Source organism: Chinchilla lanigera, unplaced genomic scaffold (assembly GCF_000276665.1).
Source record: "Chinchilla lanigera isolate Chin_1 unplaced genomic scaffold, ChiLan1.0 scaffold00022, whole genome shotgun sequence".
NCBI classification, from domain to species: Eukaryota; Metazoa; Chordata; class Mammalia; order Rodentia; family Chinchillidae; genus Chinchilla; species Chinchilla lanigera.
In genome coordinates, this window is record NW_004955423.1 from 16,566,222 (window position 1) to 16,590,791 (window position 24,570).

The 24,570-nt window shown below is 38.2% G+C and overlaps 1 protein-coding gene across 4 annotated transcripts in view; it reads right to left on the reverse strand.

Annotated features, from left to right (window-relative positions):
* St6galnac3 (ST6 (alpha-N-acetyl-neuraminyl-2,3-beta-galactosyl-1,3)-N-acetylgalactosaminide alpha-2,6-sialyltransferase 3) overlaps window positions 1–24,570 on the reverse strand; it is a 510,855-nt gene that overhangs the window by 160,913 nt on the left and 325,372 nt on the right. The window lies entirely within an intron of this gene.

A 24,570-nucleotide genomic window follows, 5' to 3' on the forward strand; every position in this document is an offset into this window, starting at 1 on the left:
AAGGTCGTGAGTTCGGTTCCCGGTACCGGAGAAAAACCAAAAAAAAAAAAAAAAAAAAGAAATATGAGCTGGCCATAAAATTGAATGAAGTGCTCATATGTGCTAAAACATGAAAGAGCTTTGAAAGCAGCATGCTAAGAAAGAATCCAGACACGAGAAGCTATATACTGTATGATCTAATTTATATGAACTATTCAAAATAGACAAATCCATAGAAATATAAAGTAGATTAATAAGTGGTTTCTGGGGAAGAAGGGAAAGGAAAAGGGGGAATAATCACTCCGGGAATATGATGTTTCCTTTTGGTGATGAAAATGTTCTGAAATCAGATAATGGTGATGGTTACACAATGCTGTAAATGTATTAAAAGTCACTGAATTTTAATACATTTGAAAATAGTAAGTTCTCTATTATAAGTATCTAATGAACACACACACAGATGCACACACGCATGTACACATGCATACAGACACACACACACACACACACACACACACACACACACACACACACCACCATGGCAGCTTCAGAAATTCTAAATAAACTGAGAGAAGCAATTAAAAATGGACTCATGTTTGACAGCAGGCTGGAGGCTTGCTTTAAATCTGTTTGCTACATACCAGCATGGTTTTCACTTAGACCGAATACTTTGGGGGACTGGCTAGATGTGACTGAAAGAGATTAAGAAAGGAGAAAAATAAGGAATCCCCCCATGTCATCACCAATGAGAAGACACCTAACAGAAGTGGTCAGGATTTCAAATGTACAATAACTGCTATGGAGCACATTCCTCCTCGTGTGTGCCCTGAGGACGAAATAGACCTTATGTAGTCCACAGTTCATGTTTCTTCGTTTCCAGTTCTTTAAAGGAGAACAGCCAACACTGTCTGCTCCTAATCTCCCCACTTTTCTCCTCTGCAGTAAGTAGACTCTGCTCATTTTGTTCTCCACTCCACTGGCTATATTTATTGTCCTGTGTTACAACAGGGGAACATGCCACTCCTTGTAATAAGCAACTCCCCTCAGTACCCACAGTCCACTCCACTCTGTCCCCAGAGTTTTCTGTGCACTCATCAGTGATGCCCTCTTACCAAACGACATTATTTTAATTTGCCAGCTTATTCCAGATCTAAATGCGAAAATACAGTAATGAAAGGAGCCAAATTTTTCAGAACTGAGGGCTTAGAAGTTGCTTCTGTACAATGGAAGTATTATGAACTCACACAGATATTTGCCAATGTGCTGGGAGAGATATAAATTTTAAGAAAAATATAGGACATTTTCCTGAGTTGTCACTTTCACTCTATGATATGGAATATAAAAAATTATTTGTATATTAAAACAAATATGTAATAGAGGAAAAAATAAGAATTTTTAGGACTATACTAAGCTAAAAAGGCACTTCCCATTAGTTTCCAGACTCTGAAGGGACCGGTTCGTTCTCCTCTGCCTTAGGGATACCTGAGAAACTGTGTAACCCACAACAGACCTCACGCATCTGCACTACAGTGAAACTGGGTTTGACGGAGGAAAAGCACTAGCATCCCACCTAGTGTCACAGTGAGGTCATGATCTTGGTGCAGGACTGAGTGAGCTTTGGCTGCTCGGGTTTTTTTTTTCTGGTACTGGGAATCAAACTCTTGACCTCATGCTTGCCAGGCAGGCTGCAGTGTGTTTGGAAATAGTTCTGAAATGTTTTCACATATATAATTCATTCCCTACCTGTGCAATGTCCCTGTGATGCTGACATTTTATATGCGAACTTGTGGAGGACCACAAAATATAAGCAATTCTCATGTATAGGAATATTAACAGTCAGACTAAGAGTCTAAGTTACCCTGAAAGGCAAAGCGAAATGCTGGGCTAAAAGGGAGTGGGATGTTTCCCGGAGGTTTATATTTAGACAGTAGTCATGCAACTATAACCTACCCAGGGAGAGGAAGTAGAGTAGTCTTTCCAGAGTAACTGAAAGAAAGAGGGCGGTGTGGTCAGCAGAGAATAGTGGGGAAATTTTGAAGCTGAAACCTCCAGATCTGCACACTAAACGGAAGGATGCTTGGCACCCGAGCTGGGAGGCTTATGCCAGCAAGCAGGAGACTAGGGCGCTTTCTGAAGCAAGTCATCTTTGTATAATATAATTTACATATAGTACTAAATTAGAAATCCTCCCAAGAAGTGACTCAGCAAGACTAAGGCTACAGTAACTCAAAACCATTCTCTTATCACACAGCTTTTACTAAAACCTTTATTTTTTGTTTTATTTGTAAATATAAATCAGCAGTAGCAGATTATCAAAAGTTGAAGGAAGTTGTCAACATGAAAGCCAAAAAGAAAAATTTATAGTAAAAGAGAAAATGGCAAAAATATGCACATAAAACCTGTGCAGGAAAGAAAAGTTAACACAAAGTGACATGATGTAAAGGAGACAACAGACAGGTGAGGTGGCACACACCTGTAATCCAGCCAGTCACCAGGCAAGAGGCAGGAAAATCACAAGTTTAAGGTCATCCTGGGCAACTGCGCAAGACTCTACCTCAAAATAAAGGATGCTGGTGTATAGCTCAGTTGTAGCGCATTTGTGTAGCATGAATGCGGCCCCAGGCTCAATGCCCAGTACTGCAAAGAAGAGAGGAAAAGGAAGGACAAGGGGGAGGAGAACTGGGAGGAGGGGGAGAGGGAGGGGAGGAGTGCAAGGAGTTGGGGGAAGGGAGAAGAAAGAGGAGAAGGAGGAAGAGGAGGGGAGGAGGAGACAAGAGGAAGGACAAAAGGAAAGAAGGGAAAATGAGAGGGAAAGAAGATACAGCACTCATAAAATAAGAATAAGTTATTATGAAAGAGACTCTGATCATTCAAAAATACTCTTGCAAATTAAAAAACCATGAATAGTTGAATATTAAAAATCTAATAATCAGGAGATATATTTAGGTGAACCTCCCAAAAAGTCAATAGAAGGACAAAGAGATGAAAGTTACACAAAAGGAGGCCTGCGGAACCAATTTGTATCATCCTGGGCAACTGAGCAAGGGATCAGAGCAATAGGCTCAATTGCCCAGGATGACCTTAGGGAGAAGAGCCTACTTTTATTTACCCTTTTCCAGGACACTTCTGTAAAATGTGGTCTACCAAAATGCGTGCACAAACCAAGAAATCAAAGATCAAGGAATCCAGTGTCTCACACAAGATAAGGGGAAAATCTCATAAAGACAACTACACAAGAGGCCTACCTAGGAAATTCTCAGTCCAGACAGAGCTGATACACTTGACCAGAGAAAACTGATTATAAACATGGCACCAGGGCTGGAAAACTATACAAGTAAAAAGACACTTTCAGCAAACTAGAAATCCCTCAATTTGATAAAGAACTTCTACAAAAATCCAAAGTTAACATTATACTTAATGGTGAGGAACTAGCTTTCTTGATGAGATCAGGAATGGGGCAAGGATATCACTTCTCTCCATTCCTTCTGCACTGGAGTCTCTAGCAGATGCAATAAGACAAGAAAAAGAAATTGGTTGTATACAGATTGAGAAGGATAAAGTAAAATTGTCTTTGTTCACAGATGACATGATTGTCTGTATAGAATATCTAAAAAATTGACGAGAAAGTCTTGGAACTAATAAGGGATTATGGCAAGGTTTCAAGATACATAGCTAGCATACAAAAAAATTCCATCAATTTTCCTTATACCAAATATGAACAAGAAGAACTTAAAATGAAAAATACAATGCCATTTACAAAAAATGTTTACTATTAGCACTCTAAAAATGAGATACTTCAGTATAAATCTAACAAACTACATAAAAGAGCTCTCTGAAGAAAACTAGAAACTCTGAATGCAAGAAAAACAATAACAAAAAGAATCGAGAGACATGTCATGGTCATGGAAAGACTGAGTATTGTCAAGATGTTAATTCTCCCTAAATTGATCTATAGACTCATTGTAATCCCAACCAAAATTCCTGGAAGCTATCTTGTAGATATTGAACAACTGATTTGAAGCTTGTTATGGAGAGGAAAAGACCCAGAAGAGATAATTCAATTCCTAATAAAGTCAAAGGACTGCAGTATACTACCTGACTTCAAGACCAACAAAACGAATGGATAAATGAAATGTGGTATATCATCCAGACATAGGCAAGGCTGTGGAGACCGTGGAAAGATCTGTGTGGTAGTCGAGACAGTGTGGTACTGATGAATAAATAGACAAGTACCTCAGTGGAAAAGAACAGAAAGCCAAGAAACAGACCCACAGAATCATAATCAACTGAAGTTTGACAAAGAAACAAAAGAAATATAATGGAACAAAAATGTTGCTGGAAAAATTACACAACGCTTTCAACAAAATAAATTTACAAACTGACCTAAGGTCTTTCACAAAAATTGTCTCAAAATGGAGAGATTTGACCTAAATGACCACATATCTAAATTTAAATACAAAATTATGTTACTCTGAGAAGTTAACATAGAACAACCTCTAGATAACTTGAGCATTGTGGTGCATTTTAAATACAACACCAAAGGCACAGTCCTTAAGAGATGGAATTGATTAGCTGGATATCATTACATTTAAAAGCGTTTGCTTTACAATAGACACTACCAAGAAAATGATAAGGATGAGGCCCAGAGTGGGAGAAAATACTTACGAAAGACATATCTATACATATCGTGATACCTTAATAGGTATCACTTTTAAAAGACAGCTGATAAAAGACTATTTTCCAAAATACATGAAGAACCGCTAAAAGTTAACAATAAGGAAGTAAATCAATTAAAAATGGGCAAAGATTTGAACACTTATGACGCTACAGAGATGGCAAGTAAGTATGTGAAAAGATGTTCATAACCATGCGCTAGAGAACTGTAATTAAAGCAACAGTGAGCTAACACTGTACATCTATTAGAATGCCCCAAATCTAGAAGACTGATAACACCAGTGCTGGTGACACTGTGGACTAAGAGAAACACAATGCAAAATGATACAGACTCCCTAAGAAGATAGTTTGGATGTTGCTTATAAAATTAAACATACTCTAGCAATTGCACTCTTCGGTATTTTCCTGTACAAAAATCTGCACACAGATATTTATAGCACCTTCATTCATAACTGCCCAAACATGGAAAAAACCAAGATGCCTTTCCATAGGCGAATGGGTAAATGAAATGTGGTACATCATCCAGACACAGGCAGAGCTGCGGAGACAGTGGAAAGATCTGTGGTTACCAGGAGGTAGTGGAGAGGGAGCGAAGGAGGGATGAATAAGCAGATATTCAGGAGTTTTTAGGGTACTGGAAGTATTCCGCATGATACTCTGGGTACTGGAACTACTTGGCATGATACTATGAGCAACTCTGCATGACATGGACACGTGTCCTTGCAAGCATGTCTAAATTCATACAGGGCACACCAAGAGGAACACAGATGCAAATTAAGTTCTTTGCGTGGTAAGGACAACGGTGTGTCAGATTGATGAAGCGAAACAAATGTAGTGCTATGATAGGGAAGTAGACAATGTAGGAGCTGTGCATGCAGGGTCAAGCGGGGCTAAGGCATGGGTAGCTTTGTCTCTTCCTCTCAGTTTTCCTGTCAACCTAACACTGCTATAAAAATGAAGACTATTAGAAAACAGTATCACTCAAAAAATAAATTGCTCAAGAAAACACAACCATAGCATATTGATTTGCTTTGTAATGCATGCTATTTACCTAGCTATGAACACTGGATTTTTGCTTTAACTGGAAAGGATGATAAACCTATATTGGGAAGATGGGAGAAGAAGGTGTGTAGGGATAAGAAAAAGATCAAATTTCAAAGGCCATCAAAGGGTTTCATAGATAATATCTTAAAATTGAGACATCAAAGAAATATACATAGGTCATTTAGAAACATGGAGACAAATAGCATCAGCCAAAGGACAACAAAGTGATTGCCACGAGAGAAAAAATAAGACACAAGGGCTGCAGAAAGCTGAAATTTCAAAACTGATGTTAAGTAGTGTATGTGTACACTATTTTCATTTTTAAAAAATAACAATAAAAACAACTTTCCACGCTATGGATATACTTCAGTGGTAGAGAGCGAGCATGCTTGAGGCCCTGGGGTTGATCCCTAGCATTGCCAAAATAAATTAAAAAATGAAAAAATAAAAACAAAAAAACTTCGTTGTGTCTTTCAATAGAGGATTTAATTTTTTTTTAAATAATCAAGGCAATAAAATGCTATCCAGCCATCAAATAACGTATGAAAAACTATGAGTATCCAAAAAAGGACGTTCACAATACATTATCACCAAAAAAATAAACGTACAAGAGTATATAATGTATGCTTCTCTTTTTGTAACACACATTTACATAGTTTGTATGCACTACAAATACAAAAAATAATTTTCCCTGTCTTCAAACAACTTCCAGTTCAGTATGGAGGCACACATAAAAGCTGATAGCTTTAAATGGGTGTGTTGCTAGTAAGATGGAGAGATTCTCAAAGCAGTACACATCAGAGCCACTGGGGGTTTGTCTGAGTAAGCTCAGACGAAAGTTTAGGGGCTACAGCTCAGAGTTTCCAACTTAGCAGGTCTGGGTGCAGCCTGAGACTGCATCTCTAACACAGTTCCTGGAGCTGATGTTATTGTTCTAAAATGATGCTCCAGACATCCCTAGGACAGTGACATGCTGGGTTCTGAACCACATCTTGCCCAGCACAGAAGTCAGGGAAGGATTCCTGGCAAAGATGCTCCTAAAATGATTCTTAGTAATCTCTGAAGTTCTCACAAAGTCTGAAAACTACTGACAAAGCTTAATGGAATTTTTGATTACCAATGATTAGGCTGTGCATTCTAACTATACATGCCTTGTTTCTTTGCTGTAGGCTACCATTTTCTCATCAATACTGAGTACTTCAGATGAATCAGCATCTGTGCTTGGTAATTTTTTATTTTGTTTTATTTTGTTTTTGTTTTTGTTTTTATTGTTGATAATACTGGGGATTGAACCCAAGGACTTCCCACTGAGCTACATCACTAGCCCTCCTCCTCCTCCTCCTCATCATCATCATCATCATCATAATTACTATTAGCTTTTCATATAGGAGCTCACTAAGTCATTCTGTTGCCCAGGCTGCGCTCACATTTGCAATCCTTCTACCTCCCCTTCTCGGAGTGTGGGATTTCAAGAATGTGTCACTATGCCCAACTTGCGCTTGACATTTTTATGTAGCTCTGATTAATGAAATGGACAAAGGAAAAAAATTATTCTTTAAGATTTGATGACCCAGAATCTTCCAAGCTAGGAATGCCTGGGAGACTCCTGAGTAAGTTTTGGGTCCTTGAAGATGAGAATTGCTACTCAGTCCACCGAGGGCAGGGCACACACCTGCCCACTGCTTACAAGAAAGCCAGGACAGCCCCCTGCCCAGTGAGTTGCTGCTCCCCTATTCACTTCTCCAGAGGAGAGACGAAAGAGTGGAAAGTAGACAAGGACCAACATCAGCAACTATCAGAAGCTGGCCAGGGTGCCCAAGAGTCCCTTTGTTAGTATTTCATGGACTTTTCTCTCTCTTAATTGACTATGTTGCTAGCCAATGGTAGGTCCAGAATTGGTATTAAGTAAAAATTTAAATGGCAAACAAATAATGTAACTGTGAGGATTGGGTGACATGTACGCCATACAATGAATACTCTTTACCCTCAGAAAGTTGAGAATCTTTTAATAGCCTTTCATCTAACTCAAAGGGCCCATAACTGAGATCATTTTTAAAGAAATGAACCCTTAGGTTTGGCTTTCATGCTACTAATGGTCAGTTGACTCACTGGGAGAGGAAAAACTCTGAGAGCAGATACACTAAAGCTGGTATATAGCCAAGCCCATCATAAATTAAATGCTAATCTTCCTTCCCCAGAAAGATGCCAACTACTTTGCCTTTGATTCTGTGAGAAGTAGGTCAGTTCCAGTTATCTGAAACATTGGTCACAACTACTCTAATGAAAATTCATGTCCAGAAAGAATTGGAAGCACTCTGTCTGTACTTCTACATTTGTTAAGATGCCAGATTGCATTGAATAAGCTCTAGAAAGTGAAGGTAAATAGTACTTAAGCAAAATACAACTCTCTCTGGGGTGGAAACCTGCTCTCTTCATCACAAGTGAAGAAAGATAAGAAGGCTGTTTTCTATCATAGTGTCTTAATTTTCAACTAATTATTTTTCAAAAGTCTTAAAATAATTTTGCAGAGCAGCAAACCATGTGCTTTAAAACTCAAGGTGTTCAAGAGAGCTTCATCACTTTAGCCCTAGGTATTGAAGGCAGAAAATAAAAACCATTCTGATGTAGGGATTCTTGGTGGGAATGGAGTTAGTAAGGGGAAAGATGCTTAGGAATGGCCAGGGGACATGGGTCCCAAGTTCCTGTCATCACTTATCACAGTCCTGTCCTGTACCCTGCAACAGAATCTGACAGGCTGAAACCAGACCTCTCCTGGCTCAAGGATGGTTAAAATCTTCACTCTTCAGCCGAGGAGGATGACACTGCCTTTACCTGTTCCAGGCACTGTCTGCATTAATAATGACAGGTCTGCTTCTGGCTTTAGTTTGCCCATGACACTTGGATCTTATAATTAAAATGTAGGTCAGTAACGTGCTGTGACAAAACCAAGGTTTGTCTTCTCAAGACTTCAGAAATGGAGACTTGGAGGAAGAGAATCTTGAGTAATCATAATTATGATACTATATAGCTGTCAGACATCACAGAAGAAAGTTACAGAGAGCCAGTAGTTTAAAGAGGAAAAGCAGAACTCTTAATCACAGTAGGAGACAATTTTGATCTTCCTTATCAGTCATAGGTGTGCATAAATGAGGGCTAAATTCAGCAGGAGTCTGAGAGAGGAGGAATTGCTAAGTTGTCTTGACTCAAATTTTTGAATCTTAAATTCCATTACAGAAACGCATATTCTGATTGCTAGTCACTTTGCTTTGGTGAAACTCAAAAGAGAAGACCCCAAAGTGACAATGTCAAGGTGCCCATGAAGTCAGATACCTTTCTTGGTGGTACAAGTCTAATGCCAGCCTGGGTTAAATTGGGAAACTTTCACTGAATAGGTGATAAATTGTTGGAGACTAATGGGGAAAAAATGTGTATATTCTTGGTCCATTGAGTTAACAGAAGTACCAGCACTTTTCTCCTTAGTCCACACCATGATTCACTAAAGCCTGAAATGAGTTTTATCACCGCAGAAATAGATCGCCACAGGGACCTGTTTGGAGTAAAACTAATACAATCAACTTCAAATGATCATGCTAATAAATGCAACCAGTACTGCAGATATTCCAAAAGAGTATAAGATCTGAAAACCACTTGATTTTGGTTATAGAATGTACTTTATTATTTGTAATGTGTCGGGTCACCTTTGTGTTTTGGTTGCGGAAATGTGACAATTAGTATGGTACAGGTAGTCTCTACATCTACATCAATGGGTAGAGGAGGAAATTGAGGCAGGAGGAGTAAATCAACCTGGAGTAGAGTATTTCTAGAGATAAATTCCTGCTGGCAAATTTAGAGATAACTAACTATTAAGTTGTAAGGACAGGATAGATAGATATTTATTTTATGGAAGAAGAAACTGCAATGGGGGTTAATTTATCTAACCTGGGCCACATGAGGGGCCGCAGTCTCTTCTCTCTGATACTGAGTTCTTTCCACTCTGTCACACCAGTGATCCCATCACCTGCAAGTCAGTACTTCATCACAGTGAACTGGAGGAATATAAGTAAGTTCACAAAGGGCTCTGATAACTGATGAGACAGACATTTTCAAAGGACTGTTTAGAGAAATGAAAATGTTTTGAAGATTGAGACTGGCATCAAGAGAAGATTATCCTTTCAAGGTGTAGAGCTTGGCCAGAGACAGAATTAGGTTTGATTCTAATGGTTCTGGGTGTTCTCAGTACAGGATAACTAAATATGTGGGCTCTAGAATCCAACTGGGTTTGAATACTGCCTTGTCCATATTATTTCCCTATAGTTTTTCCCTGGTTGCTTAGGAAACTTACATAATCTTTCTGATGCTCACTTGCACTGCTCTGAAATGAAGATAATAGTTGTTCTTGCCTTGTGAGGTCATCTAGATGATTACATGAGAAAATGTATACAGTATACTGCTCAGTTGGCACATAGTAGAAGTTCAATAAATGATGCCCATTATAACTATAATGAAAATTATAAGGACATCACCTAGCAGTAGTTTGGGTTGAGCAAATCTACATTATTTCACACAGTTTGATGCTATATTGCTTTGTTTCTTTTTCTACTGGTAGACCTTTTAAAAAGTCCATCTTTTATCCTGTTTTCTCTGCCTAGTTACTGCCAGACAGAGAGTCTCATGGTAAAAATATGTTTAAAATTTCCATTTACTTTAAATAGTAAGTCATAAAATTAATCAATTATAGTTTATGAGGCTATTATGTTCCTGGGTGGTTTGAAGGTAAGAGTCTAAAACATAATTTGCTAAAGAACAATAAGATTTTATCACATAAAATTCTCTTTTCTAGGCAAAGGAAAGGCTCAACCTGCAGTGGATATTTTAGCCTTAGCATATTTTCTGCTTTGGAAGCCTGGTTCCTGTTTATTATTCTTATGGACTGCATGTTCCCATCCCAGCTACCATGGCTCACCTTGTTACAAAACTTTTTTTTTTTTGCTCACAAAGTGTGCTTCTTGAAAATATAAATAACAGGGTCATACATTCTTGATCCAGCATATAGTGACCTTTGTGATCTGGTACCTAATTGCGTTTCCCAGACATTCTTCCCAGTCCTTTCCAATAGAAGACATCTCTACCAACCCAACCCCTCCAGCACACTCAGGCTGTAACCTCTACCTAGGAAGGTCTTTCTCATTATCTTCCTGTACAGTCTACTGTTTCCTTTGTGGCGTCAATGTGATTATATCCTACTGAGTATATTCTATACTAAGTGTCAAGGACTCTTCTCAGTGTTTGTTACACATAAGCTAATTTAATTTCCAGTGCAGTCCTATGGGGTAGTAGTATTATCATCTCTATCTACAGAAGAGAAAAGCAAAGTACACAAAGGTTAAAGCATGTGGCCAGTGTTAGTGATATAGCTCAATGGCACAAGTGCCTTCCTGGCAAGTACAAATTTCTGAGTTTGATTCCCAACACCAAAAAAAAAAAAAAAAAAAAAGTGGCCAAAGTTACACTAAGGGTAAGTGGAAGCTGCTTTTTTTTGGGAAGCTATTTCACTCAAAATTAATTCTGCCCCACCTCTGGCACAGAATCTTGTTTACGTTGCCATTTTGGTACTTGTTACAGTCTGATGTGTTACACATTCCTTACATTTGCATTCTTACTTTCTAGCACTGAAGCTCTATTTAGCTAGTACCTGACTAATGTTTACCAGCTGCATGAATTCAAATAAGAAAAATACAGTTACATTTCCTACAGGTCTCCATAACACTGTGTGTGCTCTTGCATCTTTCATTGGTTGCAAAATTGAGCATAGGGGAAACTGAGTAGGAATGCGAATGGTCAGATGAAAGAAATAAACAATTTCAGAGATGTCATACTTTTGTAAAATGTGTGCTTCAATCCACAGCAGAACCAAATGCCTCACACACTTCTAAATCTTGAAGAGTTCCTGAAGAATGTAAGAAGAAATTGAAAACATAAAACATAGCTTTCCAAAGTCCCAACTCTTTATAAACAAACTCCCTTTTTTCATTTCTATACATTTTGTTTTATGTTCAGCCATACATATTAGGAGAGTGAAGAGCCTCTTGAAACAGCTTAGCTTAGTTTTGGCAGTAACTCTTCTGCAAAGACTCTTTATTGCCTCGTTCCTCCAGGATGCTCTTGTCCTCTTAGCTGTCACAGGAAAACCAATGATGTATGACATTTCATGCCCTTCCTTGAAGATCACTTATCTTGGCCAATGGTTTAGGTTTAGAGTCTCCATGTTACTATTGGAAATCATCAGACATCTCCTATCATAACATCTTAGTACCTACTTCAGCCTTCAAAAAAGTTGTGCAGCAATAAGCAACTGTCTTTATTTCAAAGAAGAAAAATGAATCATGGGATGTTTAACTCATCATAGCATCACTTTTATGATTTTTTCAGTTAATGGTTATTGAGCATGGTATTGCATATCCAAAAAGAATAACACCGTGCCTTACTTTCAAGAAAGCTCACTTTCTAGCTGGTCAGGAAGACATTTACTCAAATAATTATTCTGTTCTATAATCTGTCCAGTACTCAAAAAAAGTGATAAATTGGGAGAAAAAAGGAGCCCTTCTGTCAAGGCATAGGTGTTGCAGAAATTGTCTGCAGAGGAAGAGGAGCTTCTGAGAATCAAGGAAATGCCAACATTGGCTACCTGGGAGGTATGGAGGAAGTGAAGTGGTAACCAGAAGTGTAGGTAGAAGAAAAAAATATTCATGAGCATAAAAGAAAGAAGAGAAGCTTAAAATATTGTTATATTAGAGCACGAGACAATTAAGGATTTAAAAGGAGAAGCAGAAGAAATGAATACTAAAAAGAGCCTATAGCCTTTAATCTCATATAAGAATGTTATAAAAGAGAAATGCAGAGGTCTAAAAATATTAAATGCAAAAAAATGACTTATTAGAAAGTCAGATATGCTGTTAGATAGCATCTCATTGAATGGTGTTGGAAATGTTTAAATAAAATTGTAAGGTCTTCCTGAATAGAGCATAAGTCATCAGTGCTTGAGAAATTAGAATCAAAATATCATTAAAAAATTGTAAAAGACTGCTCACCTTAGATAAAAATAGCTAAATTAAGCTTTTGTCCCATTCACTTAAATATGTTCATACTGACATTAATTTTTACAATAAGTAATTGAGAATCTGTTATTTACTAAGTAAATTCTTAAAATTGATTTTAGGAAATTGATAAAATACAAATGTGACAGTTCCATTACGGTGAGGCTTGGGAGCTCAGCAGCTTCAGTGAGCTGCTCCAGAAGGGATAAATTCTGTCCCCCCCCCACCATCGTAGGAGTGATGGTAAGCTTTGAGAGATCCACTGAGCTTCTTGAGAGGGGAGAAATACTGCCCCCCAACCTCCACCACTGCAGGAGTGACAGTGAACCTCGAGGACTTGGGTGGTAGGAGGAGAAAAACCATATCCACCACCCCTCTGCCATCCCGGGAGCCTCAGTCTGGAGGAACACTGGTGCCTGGCCCATACTCCTACACTGCGGGTCAAGAAGCCAGTGCTGGAAGCACTTGGGAAATGGCAACCATCATGTCTGGAGGAACCCAGGATAAATCCACTCTAACAAGTGGAAACAGTTTGCATACAAATTCTAATCTTAGGATTGGTTCTGTTATATAACCATAGACTTTGCTCCTATGGTCTAAAGTACAAAATCAATAGTTACCATAATTGGTCATTTTTAAAATTGTGCTTGTTACTAATTATACTACTGTAGCTAGGGTGTCATATCTGTTGTACTCAGTTATTCTCTCTCGTGTAAGACTATTGGGACACTAAGGGTAGTAACCTCACCACAGCATTACACCCAAAGACTGGGACCTAAGACAAGCAGAAACCAATGCCTCACTCTCAGTCAATTGAGAAGGTAGGATCTTGGGACAGACACAAACCAAGAATCTGCTACACACAGAAGATATCCCTGAAGTACAGACTATTCCTGGAATGCCTTGATATTACTGATATAGCTACCTTTTACCAAAATTCACAAGGATCACCACAGAAAAGAAAATAAAATTTTTTGAAATAGAGTGTGTCAAAATGAAGGAGAAAATGCAATCTTAGACATCTAGCCCATCCAGAACAAGTCCAGGAGACATCAACATAGAAGAAACTGGAAGTCAAATACCTGAAATTTCTGAAATGATAGCAACTGAAATAAAGAAACAGCTCCATTAGGCTGTAAAAGAAATCAGATCAGGAATAATCTAGTAGGTAAAAAAAGAAATGACAACAGTAATGAAAGAATTGCTCAGCAAATCTAAATACAAAGATAAAAAAGAGGAGCATAGAAAAATGATGAAAACCTTGAATGAACAATACAGGAAAGAATTAGAATGCAAGAAACAGATTCAAAGAGATATCCAGGAAATTAAAAATTCCATTGAAAGCTGGCAAAACTTCTTGAATGAAACTGAAGATAGACTTTCAGACCTTGAAGACAGCATTGCAGCTAATGATCACAAAAGGAAAGATATGTTAAAAATATAAATGACCCAGGAAATAACAATTTAACAGCTGTAAGATGATGCCTAAAAAAACAATATGACTTGTAAGAGTGAATGAAAAAGCAGGAGCCAACAAAAATGAGATAAAAGGGCTCTTTGCAGAAGAAATAGCAGAAAATTTCCCAAGCACGGAAAAAGAGTCTGACGTATACATAAGTGAGGCACACAGAACTCCAATTACCCATAACCAAAGTAAATCTATACCCAGACATATAATAAGCAAGATACCAGAACAACTGGGATGAGGGAAAGAGAAAAGAAAGAAGGGGGAAAACATACAAGATAGCTAAGATAATTATACTACTAATTTCTATTGGTTTATTGAATGGAACAGTTAATTCTTAATTTTTTGACCAATTCTGCAAGCTTATCTCTGGTAATCTCAACTCTTTTGAAAATAAGAATAACCTTTGTTGATTTCCTATCATCTTGTTTTGAAATTGTGTGCTGTTTTTAATGTTTTTTTAAAATTTTTTATTCAATTTAAAATACAAAAATGATAGTTCTAAATGAAACAAACTAATCATTGTTATTAGTATTCATGTGTAATTATATGTAGTTTTCTGTGAGAAGTAATTTGGCAAGTCAAAAAGATTTCATCAAACACAGACTAAACCAAGCAATGTTATATTTATCAGAGAACAGATCCACTTTTGAAGTCAGAAACTTGGATTGGGGATAAAAATTGTGACTCAGTGATAATACTGGTTAATTCATTTAATGTCCCTTTAGGTCTCACTTCACAACACAATGCCCTAGTGAGCAGCAGTTTCTTGAAATGTGATATCTGATGGACCTTTGAGTCCTTCCAGAATTACTGATTTTTCAGTCAGTTTAGTCTGTCTTAGGGCTGGTACTCGTTTCTTATTAGCAGTTTCAGCTTAAGTGAATTCAGAAAATTGTATATTGACACAGAGAAGACATATCTCACTGCACACTGCAGACTGTCAGGAAAGTGTGAAAGGTGAGGTAATGAGACTGTTACTGTTCGATATTCTCCACAATCTGTAGAAATCTACCTATCAATTGAAAATAATTTACTGTTACTATCATGAACATGTTAAAACTATTTTTTGTTTTTTTCCTTTTTTATTATATGTATATAATAAAATATGTTTGTGATACATAATAAATGCATTCATCATGGCAACTGTTATCCATACCCATTGACTCTGGATCCTTATTACTTCCTTTGCCTTCCCCTGGTACCCTATTATTATTTTGAAGTTACACTGAAATATTGACCTGAATCTTATGAAAGAAGAAAAACATTAATTTTAAGGGAATTATTGTTAAGTCTACTTAATGTTGGCTAAATAACATTATCCAGGGGGAGTATTACCAGGGCCTCAGCATAACACACTTCACATTTTTAGATTTATTCAGTTATTTACCCAGCTTTCAGGACAGTCCTTACGAATGATCCACCATTCACGCATGGGAATGTGAAAGGCTCTAGAATGGTTTTTCATCTTTGCTCCAGGAAATGAAAAACATGCTTTTTAATTGTAAAAAAAAGGCTCTACACTCTTCCTACCACTTGCCATAAGCACATATTTACTTCATACATTTTTCTTTTATGCACATATTATTTGACTGCTTGTTTGCTTCACATGTAAACTACCTATATTATGGACTTTCATTCTATATGTATTCTCAAATTATTTTCAGATTCATAATGTTATTGGATATTTTCCATCACCTTATTGATACTTATTTTTAAAATATTACCTAATCCATATATCTTTAGAATATTGAATAAATGAGCAATTACCTCAAATTTAAAGATAAGAGAAGTGAAATATTGCTAAATATGAGTTACCAAAATACAAAATGGTGTTGTCATCTTCCAGTGACAGCTCATAATAAGCAGTTGTACATATATATCAAGCAATCGTAGTGAATTCAACACAAAGACAGTTTTGCTCATATGATGATAAGAAATAGTTTAATGTAGCTTTTTTATTAGTACATGTTTGCAGTAACAATAGTTATATTCCTCGTGGGGAGTCGGTACATTACAGAATACATCACAATTCTCTTTTAATCCCCTGCCCCCTCTCCTCCCTTCCCTCTTCATCTCTGGGTCCTCTTCTTTTTTGTAAAAGATCTATCTCTCTATCTTCTATCATCTATCTTTCATTTTGCTTTTTATTTGCACTTAGAGATTCTCGCATAAAAGAAACCATGCAATAGTTATGCTTATGGGTCTGATTCATTTCACTGAAAACCATCCTCTTCTATCTCATCCTGTAAATAGCTGCCTTCTCTAAAGTACTGTTTTTATAATCCTGCTTTGCATTTATTTGTTATGTGTCTGTGTTCTCACTAGAAATGCTTTAAGGAAATATCCATGCTACTTATTGTTGGACAGATTTTAGCACATGGTAGATGTTCAATAAATGCTTGTTGCATGCATACATGGAATGCTAATTTGTCATAGTGTATGATTTGATTCCTTAGAAGTTTCTATTTAGTTGACACTGAGAGGTCAAAGTACAAAGGACATGACAGTTGCCTGTCACAAAAGAAAGGCTACAGTCACAATGGAGTGAGTAAAATTTACAAGCATATAGAAGTGGGCCTGCTCCCTGGCCAAGTTTATTAACTGTGTGTCTGATTCCTTCTGCCTTATGTTAATGATCTCCCAGTTGGAAGGAAATTTGGAAGCCTTTCATTTTGGGGTGACCTGCTTTTGAGGTTATCTGTGTGGACAGAGCAAAAAGCAACACTCATCATGTAGATTAAATGAGCATGCAGTGGTCAATAAGAGCAATCAATACAGGATGTGAAAATAAATAAATAAGTGAATAAATAGGCAAAATAAAAATAAATGAACTGCAATCACAGTGTGATGCTATCATAATGAATAGGCAGGGTCATGTTTCATCCCTTTCTGCTACCCCCAGTAGTTTGGAAAGATAATTGCCACATTGAGGCAAGGGCTCTGGGTCTCATAAGGCAGTTGGTGCTGTTTCCCTGCATTTCTACAGTAAGGATCAACTGGCAGCTAGAGCCAAGCCTTGGGGAATCCGCAGAAGTGACCCACAACTTGCACTCTATAGGTTCCTGCTAACCACCGGCTCCTTGTATAATCCCCCAGAACTACTGTCCATCTCCAGCTCAGCCAGCCAGGGTGGTTGTGCTAGGTGCTGACAAAAAACAAGGAAAGGGAGGTTTGAAGGAGCATTAAAAGTGAGACCCAAAGCCAGGCATAATTAAAGTATTTTCCCTTGGTCAGAAGAGAAATAGTGTGGTTGCTCTTCCTTTCTAGCTCTAAATTTTTGCACTTATGTATTATTAAACAATTTCAGAAAATATACAGAGGGCCATAACAAAAAAGGCAGAAATCATGCACAACCTGCCCAGACACTGTATCATTCTGGACATTGAAAAGTGTTGCATACCCACATTACTACACACAAGAGAAACAAAAATCTGGATTAAGAGTGGGGATTAAATTTCTTTGTCTCTCTCCTGTAAACAAAAACTGAAAAACACCACCACCACCAACGAAACCCAATGCAACAAACAAAATGCTTCAGGAAAAGTGATATCAAGAGAACAAATGTACTATCAGAATGACAAGCATTACCAGAAATCTGAAAGATACACAAGACAGATAAAAGCTTTCAAAAAGGAAGAGAGTGATCCAATCAGTCTGTGTCCAAAAAAGGATGGCACTGAAAAGCAACGACAAAAGCTCTGAGAACAAAGAGAGATACAGAGGGAAGAAAGTGAGCAGGTCCAGAAAGAAAGGAGAGGAAAGACAGCACAAGACGTGGGAGCAGAGGGATGAGAGAAAGTCTTCGCCACTACAGTTAGAGCCATATCATGAGAAAGAAGATGCCCCCATATTTTACCCTCTTGGATCAGCTAGAGAAGCTTGGAACGGCCACTTGCATTTGTAAAATTTTTTTCATTAAACAATAAATATATTTTTGATAGTAAAAATGAAGGAAAAAGCTTTTAGCTATATTCAATACCTGTAAGTCAAAAAGGGTAAATCTTTCACCATTGTAAAGGGGAAAAAAATCAATGAAGGCAACTCAGCTATAGATTTCAGCTAGAATTTTTCACTATATGAAATAAAACATTTTTTTACCTAAAGGAGATAAAAACTTACATCCACACAGAAATCTGGATAAGGATGTTTATTCATAATTGGAAATAAACTTGGAAGCAACTGAGATGTCCTTCAGTAGGTGAGCGGATAAATAAACTGTGGTACAGACAATGGGAAATGACTCAGCACTGTGATGAAATGAGCTAGCAAGCCATGAAAAGATCTGGAAGAATCTCAAAGGCATATCACTAAGTGAAAGGTGCTTTCTGAAGAACTTATCTACCATGTGATCCCGACCACATGATATTCTAAAAAGGTAAAACTCTAGAAATAAAAAGAAAACGATTGCTAAGGGTTGGGAGGAGAGAAGATGAGCAGACTGAGCAAAGAGGACTTCTAGGGTAGTGAAAATACTCTGTATGATACTAGAATGGTGCATGAATTTGTTCACCATTCTACGGATTGTCTGATACCAAGAGTGGACCCCAGTGTAGAGTGCAGACTGGGAAAAATCAAAAAATCATAATGCATCACCAACATAGGTTCCCGGCTTTCAGTGAATGTTTCACTCTGGTGGGGCTGTGGAAAGTGTGGAAGGCTGTGTGTTGCAGGGAGCATGGAATATATGGGCTTGTTCTGTACCTTCTGTTCTGAATATTGAAGTCTTCTAAAACAGCCTTTTACAAAGCAGAACCCAAATAAATAAACAAATAAATAAAATTATTTAGGTTTTTATCTTATTTTTACCTCCTGTTTAATTTGTAGCTCTTTCCATATAGATGAGAAGGCAGCAAGCAAGAGAGTTTTGGAAAAAGGTGCCTTGATAGAAGATCAGCTAGAATTTTTCACTGTATGAAATAAAATATTTGTTACTGAAAGGAGATAAAAACTTAGGTCCACACAAAAAACTGTATAAGGGGGTTTACTCACAATTGAAAATAAACTTGGAAGCAATTCAGATGTCCTTCAGTAGGTGAGTAGATACATAAACTATGGCACAGATAATGGAAAATGATTCATGTATGTCTTTATGTTGCATGTGTGTGTATGTGTGTGTGTGTGTGTGTGCGTGTGTGTGTTGTGGGGGGCAGAGAGGGAAGGGAAATGGAGTGCGGTGTGAGAGGGAGAAGGAAAGGGAGGAAAAGGAAGAATCTGTGGTGGATTTACCTCTAGGAAGTGAAAAGTTACAAAAAATGAAATGGATTTGCTTTGAATATTAATTTTTTTATCAAAATACAACTTTTATTTTAGTTGACTTATCCAGGCTATGATTTAAAAAAAAAAAAATCATCAAAATTTAATTCTGCAGCTCTTTCCCCATTGTTGAATGGAGGAAATAAAACTTTGAGACAGTGGGAAGTGACCTACCCAAGGTCACCCAGTTAGTCAGTGGCACTGTGCTGCCAAACATATTCACTGTTCTTCTGCTTTTGTTTTGTCTATTGCTCTCTCTGTCTATTTATTTAATTTGCAGTATTTAAACTGAACTTAGGCACACTCTCCACTGTGATATATCCATAGCTGTTTTTTAAATTTTTGAGACAAGGTCTCACTAAGCTGCCGAGGCTGGCTTTGAACTTGTAATCCCCCTGCCTCAGGCTCAAGAATAGCTGGGATTACTGGCATATGGCACCGTGTCCCTCTCCCTGATTTATTTTCTGGGGTTCGCTAAGCGGGATCAGCTACATATGACCCAGCACCTGCTGCTCCTCATAGAAAGAAGGCCAGTGAAGGGCTCTTCCAGAGTGAGAGACTGAGACCGCTGTCCTCTATCGGAGAGGGGGCGACCAGGGCTTCAGTGCTGAGCCCTGCTTCTCTGTCCCCTCCTATAAGCTCTCAGCTGAAGTGATACTTCTCCAAGGAGAAGGTCTTGGAGTTCAGGGCAGAGGGGACTACGCTTGATTCTGCCAAGAGGTTTTACAAGGCTTCTATTAGAAAGAGGTTCAGGAAACATTACTTTCCAGTGTAAAATCAGCTCCAGGCAGGTTCCACTAGTTGCAAGAAGGATTTTGAGTATTGCTTCCAAGTGCTTCCAAAATTGGCATTCTCATCATCAAATATTTGTTGAGACCCTAATATATACTGGGTACTCTGCAAGACAGCCTGGGGGGCTTCCAGTCTTGTCAGACAGGTCGTACATAAAAGATAGACAGCCAAAGCAGCCCGCACAAGGAGCAAGATACGGGGCAGGAAAAATAAACGCTTGAGGAATGCATAGGAAGAAGAAATAAATGGGGCTGTTAGACACAGCTGCATGAAAGAGTTGACTCTTGAGCTGTGCCTTAAAAGATTTATATGACAGGAGTACAAAAACAAGGGCATTTCAGCTGCGGGAATGGGGCCAGCAAAGATACAGGACTCCAAATGTGCACTGAGGAATAATGAACAGATACCATAGGTTAGGCTACAGACCAGCTGGTCACAAACGTAGATAAATGGTCTTGCAAAATTCTCAGAAGGACAAGAATGCCAGATGAAAGATACTACAGGCAAGAGGAGCTATCAGAATTTTGTGAGGAGGCTAATGAAATGCAAGCGATTTAGGAAGATTAATGTGGTACGAATAGAAAATGTGGATTGAAGGGGGAAGGATGGGATGTGAGAAAAGATGGAGCATATTATAATAATCTAGGTGTGAGATGTGAGACCATTGAAATAGAGCATATAATCAAGGAAATTATGGAACAAAAGGTGGCAGACTTGGTTACTCAGTTTGATCTATAAAGATGAAGCCAAGCCTAGAAAGATTATAGTTTACATGGAAAATATATAATTCCCAATCTATACAAAGAGATCAATATTTAAAAGTAAAATCCAGCAGTATATAAGAGCGACGGCTGATGCAATAACCGTTGAGTCCTTTTGGGGAGGGACTGTGTCACTGTGTTGAACGTGTAAAGAAAGTAGAGAAAATGAAAGACCAGTGTCATCATAGCTTCTTAGAAGACACGACTGATTGGATTTTCCAGAACAAACTGCTTCCTGACGTTTCCTGATGGCCTAAGACTGATGTCAGAGGCCCTGGGTCACCCCACTATCTGGGAGTAAGCCAACAGTCTATTGTTCTGAAGGTGAAAGCAGAGTTGTTGGATACTCTGGTGACCTGGCTGATATATTCCAGAGTTCAAGCCCTAAAATTTCATTCTGGAGAACATGCTAATCGTATAATGAAGGCCTCCATACTGTTCGCATTATCCTAGATTTTATTATATTCTTAAAGGAGACAAACACAGGTCTGAGTGATTAGAACACACAAAACAATGTCAGTAGAGAAAGAGTGACGCCAGCTTGGAATTGTTCTCTTGATATTATACTATGAATGTAAGGGTGTGATATGTCACAATATAATATGGACATACTAATTTCTAATATTTGCTAATGCACATCATCAGCCAGACTTTGTCTATGAAATCTATAAATATTTATATGCATACTAATAAAAATGCCAAAGGCACGCATTATTACTTTCATCCTCACGTCACACACAGGAAAACTGAGTTTGCATTTTTGCTGTATTGTGCAGAATGTGGTGGGCAGTTGTGCACTACGACCGATTGTAAAAAGCCAATGTCTACTCTATCCATCACTCACTTAAACTTCGGTGAAGGTCCTCTAACTTGAGAATTTAGCATCCCAAGTCTATTGTTAAAAACAAAACACAAATAAACCAAGCACACACACGCACACACACACACACACAGAAATTAATGGGAAGGAAAAGGCTAATGGCTATCCTTAACTATAGCAAAGACACAATCTAAGAAACTTGGGTATAAAGCTACCTGTGATAAGAACTCACATTTCTAGTTCATTTACCAAACAGCCATTAAAGAATGGCTTTTTTGGTATAGGATTGATGGCCACATTTCAAAACTCACATTCAAAATGGACTTTGGCTTCACTAATGTTTCCACAGGCGCTATTTCGAGCAAAATATAGGCTGTTTATAAGAAGTGCAGAAATGTTGTTAAGCTTAATTAGATGTAATTGCCACACTTTCATTAGCTATTAACATTATGTAAAGATAAACTAATGCATAGTGACTTCTTTCATTGTCACATAGTTGTAATTTTAATGATTATATTATGATCATTATAACACAGTGCATACTTTCAATTTTCCTATTAGTGGGCAATTATTTATAAGGTTTCCTATTAAAATCTGTCTGTAGAGGGCAAGTTATTAATGCTTCCATTTTCCTATAATGATGACCACAGTGTTGAAATCAATATGATAGCCACAGGGAGAATTGTAAAGTAACACGGAAAGAACAACAAAACTACAACCTTGAAGCAGCTCATTCAGCACATGCCTGAGGAAATTTCAAGATGGAGAAAAAATAAGATATGAATATTCTTATGAGAAGTTGCAGTTTACAAGGTTTCCTGAAGTATATTTCCCCTCATTTTTTTGTGGCCAAAATTCCCCAATTCTTTTGTAAGACAGTTTCCATCATATAAAATATTCAATAGCCTCAGCTTTGAAAAATGTCTTGAACAGTTTTTACCATGCAGAGAATTAAATTAAAATCCCACAAAGTCATTTCTGGGAAATTTTCTGAATTGTTCAATTTCAGGGTTGTATGTCAAGAAGGAAAATGCTGATGAACTGTGTGATTTATCCCCATACATGATGAAGTCTGAGGGAAATTTATCAGCACAAAAGCAGAAAGCAAAGTGCCCGGGTAGTGATTATGGCAAAGGTATAGCTCCTGCAAACTAGTAACAATCCCCATGACAACACTTCACTGAGATTTTTACTAGCAGGTCTCTTTCCTATCATGTGTGGAGAGGCTGAGACTCTTTGTGGACTTGGGGAGCTATAAGGAGTATGCAAAGAGATTCAGGAACATGGCCTACTAACTATCTGGCTTTTGCTTGATGCATCCTTTGGTCTTGAGGCCTATAATAGAAGCAACACAGGTTCCTTGGGACTCAACTGCAGACCTGTGAAATGAATACATTAGGGCTGCCTCAACTTTCTTTGAATCCCTGGAATCCTGTACTCTATAGATTTTGCAGAATACATTAATGACCTAGGAACATTTCAACTCAAAATTTCAAAGTAGCTCATAGACTCCAACTTGATGGTAAAACTGAACAGAACAGATTTTATCATTACCAGTTTCCTTCCCTGAACAAAGCTGTTTGTAAAAGTGATTGATAATAATGTATTCATATTGTTTAGTGCTATGGTTTAAATTTTTTAATTTCCACCCTGAAGGAGAAGCAAGGATACTTGTGCATGGTAGGTCACCGGCTGTCAAGCTCTGGTATGTGACGGGTGCACTTTCAGAACTGATAAAAATAGATCCTCTGGTTTCATCCCCACAGATTCTGAACTCACAGGGCTGAGAGGCTATGCTGGACCTGCCAGGAGATTTTGAAGCAGGCCGTCCACAGATCCGGTAGGGAAACATCACAGCTGGTGCTCAGTTCAATGACGAGGAGTCACATTGCTATGGTTACGTCTAGATGCCTCCCAAAGCCTCCTGTGCTCATAGCTGCGGGTTTGGGCAGATAACTGGATCAGGGGGACATGGCGCTCATCAGCGCATCAGTCCACTGATGAGTTCATAGCTAAATGCGATGTTGGGAGGTGACCTTTGGTTGGAGGAAGTGGGGCACTTGGCCTAGAGGGGTGGATCTCCCTCCTCTTCCCTTTATCCCTCTCTCGGCTTCCCTCTGCCAAGGCATGAGCTCTTTCTCCATTGCCATGCCTCTCTGACATGCCACCCTGCCTTGGCACCAGCTGGCTATGGACTGAAACCTCTGCAAACTAAGAGCCCGAAAAGACCGGAAGAGCTGTGGGTGCTGGACATCCTGTGTCAGTGACAAGAAAGTAACTAAAAACACACAGACCGGTAAACACCAACCCTCCCCAGGATTCAGAAGCTTCAGTACAAGAGATGGACTCGAGGAAGTCATTTTTTCCTGTTCTTGAGATTTTTCTTTTCTTTTCTTTTCCTTTTGTTTTCTCTTTCCTTTTTTTTTCTTTTGGTACCGGGAATGAAACTCAGGACCTTGCACTTGCCAAGCAGGTGCCTGGGTTTTCCTGACTATTAAATGAGTATGCAGGGCTCCTGTATGAATTTCTTTACTGAGAACGCTGCACCTCTAAGGGCCCGTGAAACTGGCAATAGAAATTTTTGACCCATGTGGATGAAATTTCAAAAAGTCAAGCAGAAATTATTTATTTACCCAATACATAATCTTATTGAAATATCTGCCTTTTTGTGCTTAGGCTAGAATT